The following is a 22,542-nucleotide window of genomic DNA, read 5'->3' on the forward strand; positions in this document are numbered from 1 at the left end:
GTATCTTCAACTGTGCTAATGTGCAACTGCCTCAGTCGTTCTCAAAAGGAGATCATTCATGGAGGATTTCAGGTCGTCAATGGAAGAATGGAGTTCAGCCGATTTCTTATCTATTTTCATAGAAAGACCTCTGTTACTATCCTGAATTTCCCGGAGGAGAGTAGCTAGCATGTCGGCAGGCTCACAAGAGGCTGCTGAGAGCAACAGTCTGGAACTGTCGTCTGAGTTATGAGGGCTAATGCTAATCTTGCTAGTTGTAGCGTTATTGTTATCTTGGGAATCAACAACCTTTTGGTCTTCCTTCTTGCCTCTCGATCGGAGGTCCATGGCTCTTTGGGAAGGTAAGTACTTAAAAATTTATCAGCAGATGTTAGAATATTGTTTCAACGTTGTTATTTTAGGTAAAAATAGAATAACTTTGAAGAGCTCGGTTTGTCAACGTCTGCTCAGCTCCACGGCATCACGTGCTCCCGATGCTTATTAATTTACTTATTTTTCTGCTGGTTTTCTTTTTGAAAGAAAAAATGGCCAACATGATCCTGACCGGTCTATTGTTTCAGTTCCTTGGCCTTCAGCTTATGTGGAAAACAGTAAGCTGGTTTTTAAATTTTCAAAAAGTCACAGAAGAGGTCTTTTTTGTACTATCTGCTATAGGTTCTAAGAAATCATTAGGCGCTGACAAGCTGGATCCATATTTACTCAAGTATGCGGCACCTATTATTGCTGGTGTAGTGACGCATATTTTTAATCAAACATTTGTCGTAGGAAAGATTCCTAAATCTTGGAAAACATTTTTTATTTTACCACTCCTCAAGGGAGGTGATGGTAGTGAATTGGATAATTATCGGCCCATCTCTAAGCTCTCCTGTTTGGCTAAAATTCTAGAGTCATTGGTGAATAGGCAAATTCAAATCTTTAACAATACACTTTCTAGTAATCAATTTGGCTTTAGACCTAAACACAGTACTATTACGGCCACTGTACGTGCTGTAAATTATATTACTAATGCCCTAGATAATAGAAAGTACTGTGCAGTCTTGTTCATAGATTTATCTAAAGCTTTTGACACTGTAGACCATGCGATACGTTTGGGTAAGCTGTCGTCAATAGTACTGGGATTGGATGCCTGTCGTTGGTTTCATCACCATCTAAAGGATAGAAGTCGGGCTGATTGACTGGATGCCATCGACTCTGAGCCATTGGAGTTGGTTAAAGGGGTCCCACAAGGTTCTATACTTGGTCCATTACTGTTCACTCTACATAAACAATATTGGTGATGAGATAAGTGTCAAAATCATTTATATGCTGATGACACTCATGTACTCTATCGCTTCAACAGCTGACCAAGCATTATCACTATTGGAGACAGATTTTAAGATATTGCAAGGATGTTTTATACAGCTGAGACTTGTTTTAAATGCAAAGAAAACATTATGATTTTTAATAGGTTCAAAAAGTTGGTTGAAAATACACTTGCACGATGGTTCTCAAATGAATCAGGTCTCTGCATATAAATACTTAGGGATATGGTTGGATGATAAACTGTCTTTTAAAATGCATATTGACGAACTTTGTAAACGGCTAAAGTTCAAGCTAGGCTTCCTCTATAGAAACAGGACATGTTTGTCATCTACAAATAGAAGACAAATTGTGCAAGCTACTTATGTCTCTTATAGATTATGGGGAAATTATTTACATGAATGCTACGGCATCAACACTTAAAAATCGCTGGATGCTACTTAGAATTGCGCACTTAGGTTTATTACAGGTGCTAGCTACAGAACTCACCACTGTGTTTTACATCAATATGTGGGTTGGACTTCGCTGTCCGTTAGACAAGAACAACATGCTCTCATGTTTGTCTATAAAGCATTTCTGAATAAGCTACCTTTTTATTTATCATCACTCATCAATATTAGAATTAGAATTCCTAAAACCAGGTCTCAAGCATGGATTACACTTGAGGCCCATGCGATTTCCACAGAGTTGGGTATGGCTGCCTTTTCCTGTTATGCTCCTTGCCTATGGAATAGACTGCAGACTAAACTTGACTCTTGTCCCCCTTGCTCATTTTAAATATTTATTGGAGCATTTTTATATTGCTTGTAACTGTTTCGGGTAATGCAAGTTCTTGTGCTGTTAGTAGAATAACCTGTGTGTAAATGTTATCTGTTGCTGTTTTTGTGTGTTCTGTGATCGTTGTTTATCTTGTTTAGTTTAATCGTTGTACCTAAACTGTATGTGTAAACATGTATACGCAGGGCCCAGCTGTAAAAGAGACCTTGGTCTCAGTCTGTGTTCCTTGTTGAAATAAAGGTATAATAACAAATCACTGTTTTTCAGTCTGTGTTCGTAATGGCTGCTCAGTGAAACAACGTGTCCTGATTTGTCTTAGACGCTTGCTAAAAAACTTTAATGAGCAAACCTTCATGAACTCTCCTCTGATCGAAGACGTTGGTCCTTATTATTTAATATTTTTAGCGGTATTGTTAACTTCTTGGTGACTGGAGGGCAGTATTGAGTAGCTTGGATGAATAAGGTGCCCAGAGTAAACTGCCTGCTACTCATCCATAAAAACTAGAATATGCATATAATTTGTATATTTGGATAGAAACATCTGAAGTTTCCAAAACTGTTTGAATGATGTCCGAGTATAACAGAACTCATATGGCAGGCGAAAACCTGAGAAAAATCCAACCAGGAAGTGGGAAATCTGAGGTTTGTAGTTTTTCAACTCATTGACATTCCAATATTGTAAGTGGGGTCATTTTGCACTTCCACTAGATGTCAACCGTCTTTAGAACCTTGTTTGATGCTTCTACTGTGAAGTGGGGCCGAATGAGAGGGGATTGAGCCAGGTGTCTGGCAGATTGCCAAGAGCTCGTGGCGCACGGTCATGTGAAAGTTAGCTTGCGTTCCATTGCTTTTCTACAGATAAAATAATTCTCCAGTTGGAACATTATTGAAGATTTATGTTAGAAACATCCTAAAGATTGATTCTATACTTAGTTTGACATGTTTCTACGGCCTGTAATATAACTTTTTGGACTTTTCATCCGACTTTTTTGGCTGTACTTGCACGCACGTTTGGATTTGTTTACCAAACGCCCTAACAAAAGGAGGAATTTGGACATAAATTAACTTTATAGAACAAATCAAACATTTATTGTGGAACTCGGATTCATGGGAGTGCATTCTGATGAAGATCAAAGGTAAGTGAATATTTATAATGCTATTTCTGACTTCTGTTTACTCCACAACATGGCGGATCTCTCTTTGGCTGTTTTGGACTCTGAGCGCCGCACTCAGATTATTGCATGGTATGCTTTTTCCGTAAGTTTTTTTTTATTTTTTTAAATCTGACACAGCGGTTGCATTAAGGAGAAGTTCATCTAAAGTTCCATGTACAATAGTTGTATCTTTTATCAATGTTTATTATGAGTATTTCTGTAAATTGATGTGGCTCTCTGCAAAATCTACAAATGGTAGAGGGAAATAGTCCTATAATAACTACAACCTAAAACTTCTTACCTGGGAATATTGAAGACTCGTGTTGAAAGGAACCACCAGCTTTCATATGTTCTCATGTTCTGAGCAAGGAACTGAAACGTTAGCACATATTGCACTTTTACTTTCTTCAACACTTTGTTTTTGCATTATTTAAACAAAATTGAACATGTTTCTTTATGTATGTGAGGCTAAATTGATTTTATTGCTGTATTTTATTAAGTTAAAATAAGTGTTCTTTCAGTATTGTTGTAATTGTCATATTACAAATAAATAAATCAAAATCGGCCGATTTAAAAATCGGTATTGGCTTTTTTTGGTCCTCCAATAATCGGTATCGGCGTTGAAAAATCATAATCGGTTGACCTCTAATATAAAGTCAGAAAAGCTGCTGTCTTAGCCACTGCCTGCCTGTCACCAAAGGAGTATCCCTAGGCTAAATCTGACACTCTTCTCAACAACATAGCTCAGGCAGTAGGAAGCTCTCATCCATTTATATGCAGATGATACAGTCATACTCAGCTGGCCCCTCCCCGGTTTTGGTGTTAAATGCTCTATAACAAAGCTTTCTTAGTATCCAACAAGCTTTCTCTTTCCTTAACCTTGTTCTGAACACCTTCAAAAACATAAGTCATGTGGTTTTGTAAGAAGAATGCCCCTCTCCCCACAAGTGTGATTACTACCTCCGAGGGTTTAGAGCATGGGTGTCAAACTCTGGCCCGTGGGCCAAATTTGGCCCGCGGGGTAATTATATTTGGCCCGCGAGACAATACCAAATTACTACTAGAGCTGACCCGCCGGTATTATACAGCGCATTCACCACTAATACTACGAATCCCATATTGCTCTGCTGTTTTCGCGCGCCAATCAGGACAGAACCCAGAAACGCTCTCTCCTCTGTGACAGTAGTCATAGCAACATAGACGCTACAACTGTCAGCGAGCTAACCCTTCCCAAAAATGGCGAAAAGAAAGGCAGAAAACGGGAGCTTTCTGGACAAGTGGGAGGCAGAATATCTGTTTACATATGTAAAAGACAAACCTGTCTGTCTTGTTTGTGGAGTCAACGTGGCTGTAAGTAAGGAGTACAACATTAGACGACACTATGAAACGAAACACCATGACAAATACAAGGACCTGGACATGACTCAAAGGAGCCAGAAAGTAGAGGAGATGAAAATAAGTTTGGTTTCACAACAGAATATGTTTAAAAAAGCCACATCACAAAGCGAGGCTGCTGTAAAGGCTAGTTATATAGTGGCAGCAGAGATCGCAAAATCAGCCCGGCCCTTTAATGAGGGAGAGTTCATGAAAAAGTGCATGATGAAGGTTTGTGACCTCGTATGCCCAGAGCTATTTGTCGTCCTTAACGTAGGAGACACTGCTAGCTAGCTAACAGCTAACAGCTAACAGCTAGCCAACAACAACCCGGTCGCATTCCGCTTCGCTCCACAGGTAGTATCACATTTTCATTTCATTTCATTACAGCACAACGGTTTGATTTGCTTGATCGTAGCTAGCTACACAGCTAGCTACATAGCCGTCCTTGTATCAAAGATAATTGTGTAGTCTAGAGCGATTTTCTAGGTTACATAGCCAGCTATTGTCGTTCTTTTAACGCAACGTAATCAACACTGCTAGCTAGCCAGCTAGCCCCCGAATAGTAGCACTGTAGAAACTATTACACTCAACGGAACGACTTGATTAGTGTAGTGTCAACAACGCAGCCACTGCCAGCTAGCCTACTTCAGCAGTACTGTATCATTTTAATCATTTTAGTCAATAAGATTCTTGCTACGTAAGCTTAACTTTCTGAACATTCGAGACGTGTAGTCCACTTGTCATTCCAATCTCATTGCATTAGCGTAGCCTCTTCTGTAGCCTGTCAACTATGTGTCTGTCTATCCCTGTTCTCTCCTCTCTGCACAGACCATACAAACGCTCCACACCGCGTGGCCGCGGCCACCCTAATCTGGTGGTCCCAGCGCGCACGACCCACATGGAGTTCCAGGTCTCCGGTAGCCTCTGGAACTGCCGATCTGCGGCCAACAAGGCAGAGTTCATCTCAGCCTATGCCTCCCTCCAGTCCCTCGACTTCTTGGCACTGACGGAAACATGGATCACCACAGATAACACTGCTACTCCTACTGCTCTCTCCTCGTCCGCCCACGTGTTCTCGCACACCCCGAGAGCTTCTGGTCAGCGGGGTGGTGGCACCGGGATCCTCATCTCTCCCAAGTGGTCATTCTCTCTTTCTCCCCTTACCCATCTGTCTATCGCCTCCTTTGAATTCCATGCTGTCACAGTTACCAGCCCTTTCAAGCTTAACATCCTTATCATTTATCGCCCGCCAGGTTCCTCGGAGAGTTCATCAATGAGCTTGATGCCTTGATAAGCTCCTTTCCTGAGGACGGCTCACCTCTCACAGTTCTGGGCGACTTTAACCTCCCCACGTCTACCTTTGACTCATTCCTCTCTGCCTCCTTTCCACTCCTCTCCTCTTTTGACCTCACCCTCTCCCCCTACTCACAAGGCAGGCAATACGCTCGACCTCATCTTTACTAGATGCTGTTCTTCCACTAACCCCATTGCAACTCCCCTCCAAGTCTCCGACCACTACCTTGTATCCTTTTCCCTCTCGCTCTCATCCAACACTTCCCACACTGCCCCTACTTGGATGGTATCGCGCCGTCCCAACCTTCGCTCTCTCTCCCCCGCTACTCTCTCCTCTTCCATCCTATCATCTCTTCCCTCTGCTCAAACCTTCTCCAACCTATCTCCTGATTCTGCCTCCTCAACTCTCCTCTCCTCCCTTTGACTCTCTATGTCCCCTATCCTCCAGGCCGGCTCGGTCCTCCCCTCCCGCTCCGTGGCTCGACGACTCATTGCGAGCTCACAGAACAGGGCTCCGGGCAGCCGAGCGGAAATGGAGGAAAACTCGCCTCCCTGCGGACCTGGCATCCTTTCACTTCCTCCTCTCTACATTTTCCTCCTCTGTCTCTGCTGCTAAAGCCACTTTCTACCACTCTAAATTCCAAGCATCTGCCTCTAACCCTAGGAAGCTCTTTGCCACCTTCTCCTCCCTCCTGAATCCTGCTCCCCCCTCCCCCCCCCTCCTCCCTCTCTGCAGATGACTTCGTCAACCATTTTGAAAAGGTCGACGACATCCGATCCTCGTTTGCTAAGTCAAACGACACCGCTGGTTCTGCTCACACTGCCCTACCCTGTGCTCTGACCTCTTTCTCCCCTCTCTCTCCAGATGAAATCTCGCGTCTTGTGACGGCCGGCCGCCCAACAACCTGCCCGCTTGACCCTATCCCCTCCTCTTTTCTCCAGGCCATTTCCGGAGACCTTCTCCCTTACCTCACCTCGCTCATCAACTCATCCCTGACCACTGGCTACGTCCCTTCCGTCCTCAAGAGAGCGAGAGTTGCACCCCTTCTGAAAAAACCTACACTCGATCCCTCCGATGTCAACAACTACAGACCAGTATCCCTTCTTTCTTTTCTCTCCAAAACTCTTGAACGTGCCGTCCTTGGCCAGCTCTACCGCTATCTCTCTCAGAATGACCTTCTTGATCCAAATCAGTCAGGTTTCAAGACTAGTCATTCAACTGAGACTGCTCTTCTCTGCATCACGGAGGCGCTCCGCACTGCTAAAGCTAACTCTCTCCTCTGCTCTCATCCTTCTAGACCTATCGGCTGCCTTCGATACTGTGAACCATCAGATCCTCCTCTCCACCCTCTCCGAGTTGGGCATCTCCGGCGCGGCCCACGCTTAGATTGCGTCCTACCTGACAGGTCGCTCCTACCAGGTGGCGTGGCGAGAATCTGTCTCCTCACCACGCGCTCTCACCACTGGTGTCCCCCAGGGCTCTGTTCTAGGCCCTCTCCTATTCTCGCTATACACCAAGTCACTTGGCTCTGTCATAACCTCACATGGTCTCTCCTATCATTGCTATGCAGACGACACACAATTAATCTTCTCCTTTCCCCCTTCTGATGACCAGGTGGCGAATCGCATCTCTGCATGTCTGGCAGACATATCAGTGTGGATGACGGATCACCACCTCAAGCTGAACCTCGGCAAGACGGAGCTGCTCTTCCTCCCGGGGAAGGACTGCCCGTTCCATGATCTCGCCATCACGGTTGACAACTCCATTGTGTCCTCCTCCCATAGCGCTAAGAACCTTGGCGTGATCCTGGACAACACCCTGTCGTTCTCAACTAACATCAAGGCGGTGGCCCGTTCCTGTAGGTTCATGCTCTACAACATCCGCAGAGTACGACCCTGCCTCACACAGGAAGCGGCGCAGGTCCTAATCCAGGCACTTGTCATCTCCCGTCTGGATTACTGCAACTCGCTGTTGGCTGGGCTCCCTGCCTGTGCCATTAAACCCCTACAACTCATCCAGAACTACGTCTGGTGTTCAACCTTCCCAAGTTCTCTCACGTCACCCCGCTCCTCCGCTCTCTCCACTGGCTTCCAGTTGAAGCTCGCATCCGCTACAAGACCATGGTGCTTGCCTACGGAGCTGTGAGGGGAACGGCACCTCAGTACCTCCAGGCTCTGATCAGGCCCTACACCCAAACAAGGGCGCTGCATTCATCCACCTCTGGCCTGCTCGCCTCCCTACCACTGAGGAAGTACAGTTCCCACTCAGCCCAGTCAAAACTGTTCGCTGCTCTGGCCCCCCAATGGTGGAACAAACTCCCTCACGACGCCAGGACAGCGGAGTCAATCACCACCTTCCGGAGACACCTGAAACCCCACCTCTTTAAGGAATACCTAGGATAGGATAAGTAATCCTTCTCACCCCCCTAAAAGATTTAGATGCACTATTGTAAAGTGGCTGTTCCACTGGATGTCATAGGTGAATGCACCAATTTGTAAGTCGCTCTGGATAAGAGCGTCTGCTAAATGACTTAAATGTAAATGTAAAAAACAAGCATTTTCAAACGTGAGCCTGAGCAGGAACACAGTAGCTGATCGCACATGTGATCTTGCCACCAATCTGTATGACCAGCTGATGGAAAAGGGAAAAGATTTTGTTGCGTTCTCCCTCGCTGTGGATGAGAGCTGCGACGCATCTGATACTGCTCAGCTGTCAGTCTTTATCCGTGGAGTGGACTCAAATCTGTGTGTTATGGAGGAGCTATTAGGATTCAAATCAATGCATGGCACAACCACAGGAAAGGAAATCTTTGAGGAGGTTTCCAAATGTGTAACTGAAATAAAGCTGCCGTGGGATAAACTCGTTGGATTAACGACAGATGGTGCGCCAGCGATGTGCGGTAAAAAGAGTGGACTGGTGGGCATGGTTCGGGAGAAGATGCGGGAAGAGAACTGTGCAGGTGAGCTAACTGTTTACCACTGCATCATACATCAGGAAGCACTGTGTGCCAAAGCCCTAAAGATGGAACATGTTATGACCACAGTAACACAGGTAGTTAACTTTATAAGAGCCAAAGGTCTAAATCACCGCCAGTTTAAATCTTTTCTGGAGGAGTGTGGTTCGGAATACGCAGACGTGCCGTATCACACAGAGGTGAGATGGCTAAGCAGAGGAAAAGTACTGAACAGATGTTTCGAGCTGCGTGAGGAAATATGTCAATTCCTGGAAACCAAAGGGAAGGATACAGCAGAGCTCCGGGAGCAAAAGTTCCTGTGTGAGCTGGCCTTTCTCTGTGACATCTCGAGCCATCTCGATGCGCTGAACCTGCAGCTTCAGGGGCGGGGGCGCATCATCACAGACATGTACGCTGCAGTGAGGGCCTTCAAAACTAAACTGTGCCTGTGGGAGAATCAGATGCTGCAAGGAAACCCTTGCCATTTTCCCAGCTGCCAATCCATAAAAGCGCAGATCTCTACCGCCGTGTTCCCATGCGCACAGTTTGCTGAAAAACTCAGTGTTCTCGCCGCTGAGTTTAGCCGGCGATTTGCCGACTTCGATGCCCAGAAATGCAAGTTTGAACTGCTTAGTAATCCCTTCGCAGTTGATGTGGAAAATGCACCAACCAACATCCAAATGGAGCTGATTGAACTCCAGTGCAACGACACGCTGAAGTCAAAGTATGATGCTGTGGGCGCCGCACAGTTTCCACGGTTCATCCCTGACACAATGCCTCAGCTCCGCACCCAAGCTGCTCAGATGCTCTCCATGTTCGGCAGCACTTATCTATGCGAGCAACTTTTCTCCTCGATGAAGATGACCAAAACAACTCACAGGAGACGTCTGACTAATGAACATCTTCGCTCGATACTGAGGATTTCTTCAGCTCAGAGCTTGAGCCCAGACATTGATGAACTAGCATCCAAGAAGAGATGCCAGGTATCTGGCTTGGGCACATCAGATTAGACCAGTGTGCAATAATTAACGTTTTCTTTATGCACTTTTTCTTGCTACAAGGCATGGGCTTGAATGGTTGATTGATTTATTATAATTTTATTTGTAAAATTATTAGCCAGTGGAAAAAGTTTATTTTGGTATTTAAAATCAGAAGGCTGCAAATAGAAAAGAGGCATACAATTTTTATTTAAATTTTATTTATTTAATAAATGAATGCCATTGATGTGTTTTTTCATTTGAAATTCGATTTTGCATGTCTCCACTATTAAATTATATATTGTATGGTAATAAGCGATGCTTGTTCCATATTCAATGTTAAAGCAAAACTTGTTTGGGTCCATATTAAAAAGGTTAATTTGTTCAATGTTGGCCCGTGACTTTGTTCATGTTTTACATCTTGGCCCACTGGGTATTTGAGTTTGACACCCCTGGTTTAGAGCTTGAGGTAGTCACCTCATACAAGTACTTGGGAGTATGGCTAGACAGTACACGGTCCTTCTCTCAGCACATATCAAAGCTGCAGACTAAAGTTACATCTAGACTTGGTTCTCTCTATTGTAAATCCCTCCTCTTTCACCCCAGCTGCCAAAAGAACCCTGATTGATGACCATCCTACCCATACATCCAGCCATCAGATTTGCCACCAATGCTCCTTATAGGACACATCACTGCACTCTATAGTCCTATGATTTGATTTGATTTGATTTTGATTTTAAACTGGTCATCGCTGTGTACCTGTCGCAAGACCCACTGGTTGATGCTTATTTATAAAACCCTCTTAGGCCTCACTCCCCACTATCTGAGATACCTACTGAACCACTCATTCTCCACAGACAACACCTGTTCTGCCAGTCACATTCTGTTAAAGGGCCCCAAAACACACATCCCTGGGTTGTTGGTCTTTTCAGTTCGCTGCAGCTAGCAAACACTCAAACTGGACAGTTCTCAATCTCTTCATTCAACAACTCAAAATCACGCACACTCGTACTGACAGTTGTTGCTGCTTTGTGTGATGTATTGTTGTCTCTACATTATTGCCCTTTGTGCCGTTATCTGTGCACAATAATGTTTGTACCATTGTCTCTCGTCCTTATACCAGCCCCCGCAGGAGGCCTTTTGCCTTTTGATAGGCCGTCATAGTAACATAGAATTTGTCCTTAATTAACTGACTTGCCTAGTTAAATAAACGGACAGACCTCTCCATCTTAGCTACTGATATATTAACATGTTTTGACCATGACTGTGTAACAGAGGGAGAGTGAATGAGCAAAAGTACCCAAACCAACAAGTTAGACAAACTTGTTGCTGCGATAGGTTCTCTCATCTGGTAGTGTCAGTCTTTACTGCATCAAATCGATGTAAAGCTAGCTAGCTACACTAGCCAGCTAAGTTAGTTAGCCAGCTAGCAAGGATAATTGTGGCTATTTTGCTGAGCTCCCAGCATCCTTATCTACAACAACTCCATTCATATTAAACAGCCTACCTGTTGGTTGATCATTGTAGCCTACTCCTAACTTGGCCAACTTAATTCTGTAATTGTCATTCTATTTTGCATTGATTATAAATCTACCAAGTCACTTGTTAAACATGGTAGTGCAGCTAGCTTTTTTTTATGTTTTTTTCCCCTCTTTTTTAAAGAAACGGTCATAAAACGTATTTTATTACAATTTCTAATGTCATGGTCTATCCTTGTATGTAGCAATGCCACAGATGTTAATTTAAATTTAGACAACACATGAAATTATACCTTATTGTTTCTCAAAAATGAATATTCTGGGCCTCCTGAGTAGCGCAGTGGTCTAGGGCACTTTTGAATACTCTAATAAATGTGTTTTTCCCTAACTGTAAAGAGCTTAACACTTATCTATAAGCTCCTGTCCTGTGTCAGTGTCGCACAAAGTGCATTTTTGCACAACCAGTGAAGAGAATGACGAGACAGAAAGAGAGCGCGAGACTGAGCACAGCATGTGAAGTAATCAATGATAACAGAACAATTCAGTCCATTCCCACTTTCCTTGAGAGCACAGAAGGTTAGAGGTCTCCTCTCTCCACCAAACAGTCAAAGCTGAGTGCTGGGGAGTGGGGACTGCTGCCTTTTCTTAAACCAAGTCACATTATTATGCTCTGACATAAGGCTGGGAAGCAGTTAGTGAAAAGAGAGGGGAAGAGTGGGAAAAAAAAAGAGCAAGAGCTTGTAATGCCTTCTTTTATGTCCCTTTCATTTGAAGACAATCTAACACTATACATGGTTATGTTCATGCATCACAATTAGGCCTACTACAGCATGGCCATCCCATTCTGTCTACAACGATCAGTGCCAAAACTGGTTTGTCAATGAGAAGGCTGCCACACTATAATACTGCCCCGCCCTGACAATGCACCACAAGGATCACTGCAAAACAATACACACAAGGAAATAGACAGTGTCATTCAGGGGGAAAGGTTAATTCACTGATCAATCTGAAATCATCCTGAGTAAAAGGGAAATTGTACACAGACAGAGCCAGGAAAATGATGAGGAAGGTCTGTATCCGGTCTGATCCCATTCCCCCCACCCACCGACAGATCAGGTCAGCATCTCCTCTGCTTGAAAGCCCTATCGTGTATCTCACTCTCCCTGTCCCTGTGAAAGCCATTAATATTTTTTTCAAGAATGGAGTGGCTAATCCTTGTACATGAAGAATGGGCAGGTGGTCAACCAAAGCAAAAATTAACAATGTCAATCCAAATTGAATTGACTTCTTTAAATATTTAACCATCCGCTCACTACAGAGTGGTTACTAGGGAACCAGACAGATGCTGATGTTATCAAGCACTGAAATTCATAGCTCACTGCAGGGAGCTCAAAGACCAGGAAATCCCCCAAAACAGTTTCCACTAGTTACCACAGCCACAAAGTCAAAATTGGCTGTATTTGAACAATTCTTGAAAACAAATATGATTTTTGGTTTTAGGATTAAACATAATATTAGTGTGGTTAAGGTTAGTTTTAAAAACTGATTTTAAGAATATAAAATATAGAAATAAGCAGGGTTTATGACTATGTGGCTGCGGTAACTAGTGACAACCAACACATTATGTGGAGAAGGGGAGAGGTAAAGTCATCCAAGGAAAGAGAATTAGGAAATCTACTAAACTATAATGGAATTGTTTTAAGACAAAGTAATACCAAGGATTATTTACCCATTGGATTTTAATATCCCTTGAAGTATACAATTGTTTTAACATTCTAAAAAAAAAATATAGGAATATGCTATTAGCCAATACAAACACATTGAATAACAGATTCCCTGCATGGAACAGTCCCCCCAAAAAATATAAAAAAGGAAGTTTGTTCTGAAGTGTCTATTCTATAGTGTCTATTCTATATCGGAGAGATGAAAGATGAGGAACCCTTTTTTTTTTTTTTTACATTTCATTATCCGCCTTATTTTAGGGACTAAACTATCTCCACACTTCCATTATTTTTTAACTAGTACCACGGACCTACAGACAAGTCTTGAGGCTTGTAGGCGCCCTTGAGCAGGGTTTCCCAAACTCAGTCCTGGAGCCCCCCCTGGGTATATGTTTTGTTTTTTTGCCCTAGCACTACATAGCTGATTCAAATAGCCAACTCATCAAGTGTTTATTATTTTAAATCAGCTGTGTAGTGATAGGGCAAAAAAACAAAACGTGCACCTGGGAGGGGCTCCAGGACCGAGTTTGGGAAACCCTGTCCCAGAGCACAACGAAGAATACCATCGTGTTCATGAGAGTCTCAGCTTTCCACAGATATTAGTGTGTATCCCCAACCGTTCAGGCGCAACACAATTTATTTTGTGAGAAGACCGATTTTCAGGATGTCTCATGGTCTGACAAACACCGCTCTAGCTCTGCCACCTTCCATCGCAGATGCAGAAGGGCGATATTGGCTATTGAGATGCAGCTCTTGCAAAAAACAGATCTCTAGTTTAATGAATGTCATCAGGCTCAGGTAGCATCAGCTTGAATTTCCATTCTGATCAAAGCTCTAATCAAATCTAGACACATTTATATGCTTTATAATGACACTTTTGGTTTGGAAGGGAAATACCTGGTTGCCTAGGAGAAAAGTGATTTATTCTCAGGATGGACATTTGTAAAATATTCAACCCTAGTCGGTGTGCACATGAAGTAGCCCTACATAACTTGGCACTGATTAGGGCCTCCCAGGTGGAGCAAGTGGTCTAGGCCACTACATCGCAGTGCTAGCTGTGCCACCAGAGACTCTGGGTTCGCGCCCAGGCTCTGTCGCAGCCGGCCGCGACCAGGAGGTCCATGGGGCGACGTACAATTGGCCTAGCGTCGTCCGGGTTGTCTCATCGCACACCAGTGTCTCCTGTGGCGGGCCGGGAGCAGTGCACGCTAACCAAGGTCGCCGGGTGCACGGTGTCTCCTCCGACACATTGGTGCGGCTGGCTTCCGCGTTGGATGCGCGCTGTGTTAAGAAGCAGTGCGGCTTGGTTGGGTTGTTTCGGAGGACGCATGACTTTCGACCTTCGTCTCTCCCGAGCCCGTACGGGAGTTGTAGCAATGAGACAAGATAGTAACTACTAATAATTGGATAATACGAAATTGGGGAGAGAAAGGGGGTAAAAATGAAACAAAAAAAAACTTGGCACTGATTAACCACATAGCCCATCAACACAAATGACCACTCTGGAGTGGGGTCCCCCACCCCAGTGTCTGGCATTATGTTGTCCCAAGGCTTTTCTTTCTGTAATGTCGCCTCAATGCTCTCGATGCACTGGCAGACTTTGCCTTTTGTCACTCAGAACGCATAGAGAGACGCCACCTAAATCCTCTTCCCGTAACCAAATCCACAGTGTACCATTGTAATCAAATTCCAGCTACATTCCACTGCTTTTCTCAACAATGAGATTGGTGAAAAAACAGCACCTTTCTCTGTTCCTGGGTGACCATGTGGTCTGTGCTCTGCTCTTTGTAAAATACCACGAGGGCACAATGTCAGCAGCACAGTTCAATGGAATGTTGTATTGTTTTCAATCTTGGGACTATGCGCTCAAGGGCCAAAAATACTGTATCCTGCAAAATACAGACAGAGCCAGTGCAACAAGACAATCCACTGGAACTGAGCCACTTATTTCCCCATCTACAGTGCATTCGGAAAGTATTCAGACCCCCCCATTCTAAAATGGATTAAGTTGTTTTCTCCCCTCGTCAATCTACTACACACAATACCTCATAATGACAAAGCAAAAACTGTTTTTGTTTTGCACATTTCTTAAACACACTGAAATATCACATTTACCTAAGTATTCAGACCCTTTACTCAGTACTTTGAAGCACCTTTGGCAGCGATTACAGCACAGAGTCTTCTTGGGTATGACGCTACAAGCTTATTACACCTGCATTTGGGAAGTTTCTCCCATTCAACCCGTTTTCACTTTGTCATTATTTGGGGATTTTGTGTAGATTGCTGAGAATGTTTTGTTATTTAATCAATTTTAGAATAAGGCTTTAACCTAACAAAATGTGGAATAAGTCAAGAAGTCTGAATACTCTCCTATGGCACCGTATCCATCTATGCTCGGACGAATGAGACCAGACATTTCAACTATGTTCAAACTGTACATTAAATGTCAAATGAGGATGATGTACAGCAGCATTCACTATTTCACCTTGTTCTGGAAGGTCAGGATCTGGTACAGAACCTTACCAGGGACTAGCCTAAACTATAAGAATAAAACATCAACTGTTTCAAAGGAGGACATTTGTCTATGCATGTACTTATCCAACTTAATTACCAGACTTGAGAAGGTCCACTCCCCAAACCCTATGAAGCTACTTAAATCAAGACAGGCTTTAGGCAGACAAAATCCTGTGCTGTGTGGCCTAGATTAAGGTGAGAGGTTCTGTTGTTTTACATCAACAATAACATCCACTAAATGAGAAAGTCAAAACAAAAAGTGTGGGCAATAGTTAAGATGAAACAACCAGTTTTGACCAGATGGATACACTGCCACAGAAATCATGCTGAATGGTGTGCTCATCAGATCAGTGCATGCTCCTGGCCACTTCCCAAATGAGTCACATCTACAGACAGACAAACACACATCACATGACATCTTGGTCTCAAACCTCAACTAGGCCTGTGCAGTCCTGTCTGTCACAAATAATCTCACCCTGGTTCTGACATGGTCAGTCAGGTCCTCCTCCCAGTTCCTGCTGGAACTTCAGAGCAGGTTTGGGAGCACACACACAGAACTGGACAAAGGAAATGTGACTGGACAAAACACCATCACACTTGGTTCCCAAAAATGAGGAGAGGTGGATACTGTTGGCAAGACATGAACACCTTTCCATGATGGGTCATGTTCACAGCACCAAAGGTACTTGTGCCTACTAACCCTAATCAAACAGACTAATGGTGTTGGGTGTGATAATACCAGCAAGAACTTAGAGCACATGTGCAGCTTTGTGTGATGTTTCTTGATACCTCCACAGGGCATAAAATAATTGGTTCAATAAACATTGCTAATATGTAGGCCTACTCCAAATCGTTATGCAGAATTTTATTTCCCTGTAGAGGAGGAGTCTCAGAAGATGTAAACCCTTCACCTTGGTGATGTGGCCTCAGATAGCACCACCTTGCACAGACAGGACCTGACAAACTCAAGAATGTGAGATGTGAACCGAGGTATGCAATCAGAGTTACCATCAGGCAGAAATGCTACCTGAAAATGTGCATGTTCTTCTTGTGTTCTCCCAAATTTCCTAAGGAGGGGGGGTTTGAGGACTTATTTGACAACCCCCACTCCCTCTCGCTGCATCCTCTGTAGCCTAACACGTCAGTGCATCTCACGCTTAATTTCCCTCTGTATTCTGACCCACTTCCTCTCCCAGACAAGCCTTGGGAGGTGAGGGGTAACTTCGGAGTTAACAGTGGTGCGGTCTGAGTGGCCAGCCAACCTACCAGCCAGAGGTTGATGCGTCCTGACATCCAGACCAAACATGACCATGGCGTTAACATGTGCCCCTCAGGTCAGACTGACAGCTAGCTATGGCCAGTCGTCCACCCACAATGACTCACTCATTCTCCAATGGAAGGGAACTCCCAAGCTGCTTACGCAAACACACGTCTTTGCAAATAGTTCTGGAGGGGGATCGAGGCTAATAATAGGCAAATCCTTCTGGTCTGAAAACCAAAATCCCTCAAGTAAAATCAATGTTGTCATAGATCAAAATGCTATTTTTTAACAGCCTGAAAAGTCAAAGGCTGATCAAATCTATGGCTGTTCAATCACAGTAACAGATATAAGTAGGTTGGCATTATACAGGGCCATTCACGGTGACCCATCACCTCGGTTAGAGAGCAAAGACATAGCTTAATGTTTATGGGCGATGTCAGATACAAAGAGGGACGCATAACGTTAATATGGTCAGACTAAAATATTTGTGTACAATTAATTTTATCCAATCGATCCTCGAAACATAGCTGTGCCAGTAGGGGCACAGCTGTGCTGACAATGTGCTTTTGTCTGGGAATTTGATTAATTCCTACATGAATTATAAATTCCTTTTTGCAAATGAGGTTATATCTGTGGACACAAAACTAATTTGATTGTGCTAAAGCCTGCAGTCATCAGCAACACCCAGATGACATTGTAAAGCTGAATGAGCTCAGGATGTCTGAATCAATACTTTCCAGTTAACTAGCTAACGTTACCTCCCTAATATTATATCGTTTTGACAGTTTGAGACTAAATTACATTACCCCATCCTCGTTTTAACTGGAACCACAAGTCAGTTCGGTTCATCAGAAACGATTACTTTGTCGTGGAATAATAACCTACCACAACTGGCTGCTGGACTGGTCATTCATTTAACATGGTGGATAGCTAGTCAGCTTATGGATATCACAAGTACTAAAGGCAAAAAAATGTAGCTAGTTAGCTACCTAATTTAGCTAGGTAACTAACTCATTGGCATTGAAAACTTGTCAATCCCAATTAGCTGTAGCTTTCCTCACTGGATTCAAGCAAGTGGTGCCTCGCTAACTAAAGCACAGACGGCACAGATTAATACAATAACCAAGTCGGAACTGTGTGTACAACATTATTAAAGATAAAGCAAAAAGACTTACCTTCCAGATCAAAGTACAAATATCCCTGACTGCTGAATTATCTAAAATAGGACTGTCGACGTTCACCCAATTGAATCCACCGCTAATGCCACTGACAACTCGCTTGGGCTCTCTTTCCCTCTGTCACTGCTGCACCGGACGCAACGCCCTCCCCTATCCCCATTCCCCGCCTCAGTTATGGCTTGGCCAGGCATGTTTGGAAAAGATGAGCAGCAGCCAAGACCACCAATCACAATCACCGTTAGAGCTGTGTCAGGGAGCAAGACACATGCCTCCAATATGTAATTGTTAATGTGATAAATAGTGTGTTAAAATGAATAACATAAAAAGGAAACCCAATTGTTTTTTTCTACATAATAACACATCTACTGTATATTGTTACAATGTGATAAATATGAATGCCTTGAAAATCTGAAACTTGATGAGCAATAAGCATTGACATAATCCCCCTCTCTTTCTTTTAATGACAGATGTGTACACCTTGAAGGCATGGGAATGGTTGGTGCACTGTCCCTTGTAAAACGTAATGTCCCAGTAGAAGTAGGCTGAAAATCTATTCTGACTGTACCTATGCAAATGTCACCCAGACTCAGTGAAAGGGCAAGAGGGCAGTGTACTGTATGTAGTGTGTTGCTTTAACTGCCTCCTCTAAAGCTGATGACAAATGTTGTTTAGAGGTATTTTAGCTAATAGATTAAATAGAACATGAATTGAGAACAAAATCTACCTCAGGAATTTGTTTATTCTGCTTGCCACAAGATGGCATCATTTTACAAATCCACATAAATAGCGTCTGTATCAGTCCAATCAGCCACCAAATGTTTCCCTGAGCCTTGTTGCTTAGGCCCACGGTAGATTTGGAGGGGATTGGGATAAATCATATAACTAAATGAAAAACAATGTTTTGGACCTATGTATCAGAAAAGCCTATGATTACCAAATACTTTCAGCATACAAATTATTCAAATATACACGTTTCTGATTCATGCAAATCTGTTATCTTTCATTCATCCTCACTTACAGTAGGTTGTCACATAATGCACAATTCAGATGAAAACTTGTAAAGCTCATACCTTTTCTCACAGATGGTTTCCTCGCCAGTGTCTTCTCTGGGGATTTCTTGGGGGTGTCAAAAGCCGCCAACATTTGAGCCACATTCACAGACTGGGGTTGCTCTGAAACTCCATCAGGTTTAGCTTCTAATGGCTTTGTCATATCCGGATGCTTCAGCTTTTCTTGTAGTAGAATGTTCTCCTTTAAGAGTTCAGAGACAGGCCTTGATTTCAGAGTATCCTGGTGTTTGCCACTCTCTGAGACAGTTTGGTCGTTGTCCTGGGTAGACTGTTCATCAAAGTGGACTGCAGTGTTGCTCTCTGTGACTTGCTCTGACACAAGCTCTGTTTTGAGAGTAACATCTTGAGACTGAAGCTTCTCATCTTTGTTCTGATTATCCATACTCTCTTGGCTTTCTTCTGATAGAGCACTTCCAGTTCCTACCGAGGCTGAGGCAGCCTCTATCACTACAACTGGGATGTGTGTTATTTGAGGAGGGTCCTTCATGGTCTTAGCCTCCTCCATAGACTCAGCATGCAAGGCCTCTGAGGTGCATTGCCTGGGTGTTGGTGGAGGAATCTCAGTGACAGTGATAGTGCTTGGTGATTCATCAATGTTGTGCAAAGGCAGGGGCTCTGTGGTTTGATCATCCTCTTTATTGCAGAATGGAGACTCAGTAGACTCAATGACGCCCTCATCAGACACTGAGGAAGATGCAGGTTTTTCTGTGATGACCTCACTCCTAGTGGAGGGCCTGCCTTTAACAGGCAGACTTGTCTGTGAAGTCTCTGGTGATGGGGTCTCAGCTGGGGGAGTATTTTTCATCGTCTTCCCCTCATTTTGGGGCGAGGCAGCTGTTGTTGCAAAGTCCTGCTCTGAAGCCTTACAGTCAGCCTCATCCATCAGTGATGACATTCCCGCTTCTCTATCAGTGACAGGTCCAGTCTCCAGAGGTGGAGCTGGTGGACAGATGATATCTGTAGAGTCCTGAGTAGTTTTCCCTGCCTGGTCACTTTTTTCCAGGCTTTGTGGATGAATCTCCTCATGGCAGGGCTTAGTGTTAACTTCTGCTCCAGGGGGTCTCTCTGTTGTACATACAGAGGATGATAACATTATGGTTTCCTCCTCAATATGACATTGTAATCCAGGGTTATTTTGATCTGGAGCTGTCTTTGCAATATCAGCGGATGGTTTTGGTGTTGTTTCCTTGGCAGCAGGTTTTGGTGTTGTTTTCTTGGCAGCAGGTTTTGGTGTTGTTTTCTTGGCAGCAGGTTTTGGTGTTGTTTTCTTGGCAGCAGGTTTTGGTGTTGTTTTCTTGGCAGCAGGTTTTGGTGTTGTTTCCTTGGCGGCAGGTTTTGGTGTTGTTTCCTTGGCAGCACGTTTTGGTGTTGTTTCCTTCACTGCAGGTTTTGGTGTTGCCACAGCCCCTGTCTCCACAGCCACTGAATGAAGCTTTGTCTCAGGTTGCAGCTGGTCATGGTCATCATACTGGTCCCTTGACACAGAGACCACCTTTTTAACTTTGGAGAGATCTGGAGACGGCTCATTTTTGTTTATTTTCAGAAGCTTCTCCAAAATGGAGCTGGGCTCCTCTGTATGCCCCATGGGCAAGGCTTCTTTGTCCCTTTGAGTGGGAGGGTTAGTTGTAGGGGATCCTGCCCCTTCCAGCTCACTTTGTTTGTGATTATCATTCAGGTCAGGCTTAATGTCACACCTTGCCACCTCTGACACTTTATTTTCTTTCTCAATGTCACCCTTGTTTTCATATCCATGTGGCTTTACCTGTCCCGTTGTTGGAGGGTCATGATTCAAGGTACCACCCACGGCTAACAGAGACTTTTCCCCTTTTGTCTTTTTTAATGGTGATTGAAGTTCAGCCTTGTAGGGGTCTTTCAGCTCTCTCAAATCGCCTACTTCTCCATAAATGCACCTGGTGTCTCCATCCTCAACTGCCTTTGAGGGTTCATTTTTCATTTTAATTTCCTGGTCTTTCTGAACAGTCAACATATTTCTTCCTCCCTCTTGAATGACGTCATCAGTAGTTTCAGTATTAGTCTCATCCTTGCCGACTTTTACAGAACCTTCCTTCTTGTATTCCATGGTGCTCTCACCCATTGAAACAGTGGCATCAGTTTTCTCCACAGCTGGATTATACATCTCACCAGTAACTCCCTCTGAAGCAGAACAGCAATTTTCTTCCTGGTTTTTCTGGTGTGGAGCTGTTCTTTCATATCGATGGTCCATCTTGGCAGTTTTACCCTCCTTCTTCTTCTTCTCTCTCACGTTTTGGGTGGATTGTCTGGGTGTTCTGGCCTTCTCCTCACACTGTGTGTTACTCTCTGGGCTATGGCTTTTGTACAGATCCTGTTGAGTCAGTGGAGCAGTCCTGCCACCCTCCTCTCTTCCCTCCTCTCCTCCAGCCCCTCCCTCTCTCACCTCCCCCTCCTTGAAAGGACTCACCCCTTTCTGAGTGCTATGGTTTTTCTCTGCCGAAGGTGTTGTTGGCTCCATGCCTGGACCTTCATTCAGACTTTTAGCATCAGCTAACGCTGGGTCCTCCCCGGCTTTACCGGCCTCCTCACAGGGGCTTCCTCCCTCCATGGCACCACCTCTATCCCTGCCTGCTTCCCCTAGGTCGGCGCAGGGCCCCCTCTCCTCCGCCCCTCCACTGCTGGCATGTTCATCCCCATCCACCTTGTCTTGATTCTGCCCAATGCTAGTCTGTGGACAGAGACAAGCTGTTACCCTCCTCACTCTGAAGTAGCAGTCTACAATAATACCATAGCTGTGGCATGCCAGTCCAGCAGCATTTATTTAACTGTAAACCCTGTGCTCTGCTCTCCCACATCCACTCTCTCTCTCCATCCATCTCCTTTTTTTCTTTCAAAGCAGGGTGTATGATTATACCTGTCCCACTGAGAACTGGCAGAGATAGAAATATGAGCTGGAAACATGAGAAGTAGAGACAGGAAAAGGAACAATGTAATCAGATATCAGGAACAGAGCCAGGTTAATTTACTGTGAAATAGCACAAAACTGATCATGTGTAGACACAGTGGATACATTATATACCACTAGTTCGTTATGGCACACAAAACAGGAGCCATTTACATGGTCTGGTCTGGCTAAGCATCTTATGACCACAACGGCTCTAAACCACTTTGATTGTTCATGCTTTCACAATGTCAACCCTTATAGGGTCAACTTAAGAAAAATACATTGGTGTCACAAGATTTCTCCTTCTGAGGATGATCATGTCAGCTTGTAGGACCTTAGCCAGGCATGACACATTCTGATGTATGTAAAAGTAGAGGTATGACATGAGTGGAGGAAATTGCACTAATAAAAAGGGTTAGGATAGATCATCCCAAATTAACACATTTAATAGTAAGTGGGTGACAGGCATGCAGGACATGGTCCTTTGATTCTAGTATTTGAGATGGCCAGAGTGAAGCCTGACTCCACAGCAGATGAAGCAGAGGAACATACAGTGGAAGCCGGAAGTTTAC

At 44.0% G+C, this 22,542-nt stretch overlaps 1 protein-coding gene across 1 annotated transcript in view; it reads right to left on the minus strand.

Moving 5' to 3' along the window:
• Positions 1-18,132, minus strand: part of LOC118358408 (coronin-1C-A-like) — a 78,140-nt gene extending 60,008 nt beyond the window's left edge. The window contains exon 1 of the mRNA XM_035736212.2: positions 17,981-18,132. The gene's annotated coding sequence lies outside the window, so the exon portion shown is untranslated. The remainder of the gene's footprint in view (positions 1-17,980) is intronic.
• Positions 18,133-22,542: the final 4,410 nt, after the last annotated feature.

The sequence above is a fragment of the Oncorhynchus keta genome, chromosome 25, assembly GCF_023373465.1.
Source record: "Oncorhynchus keta strain PuntledgeMale-10-30-2019 chromosome 25, Oket_V2, whole genome shotgun sequence".
Taxonomy (NCBI): domain Eukaryota; kingdom Metazoa; phylum Chordata; class Actinopteri; order Salmoniformes; family Salmonidae; genus Oncorhynchus; species Oncorhynchus keta.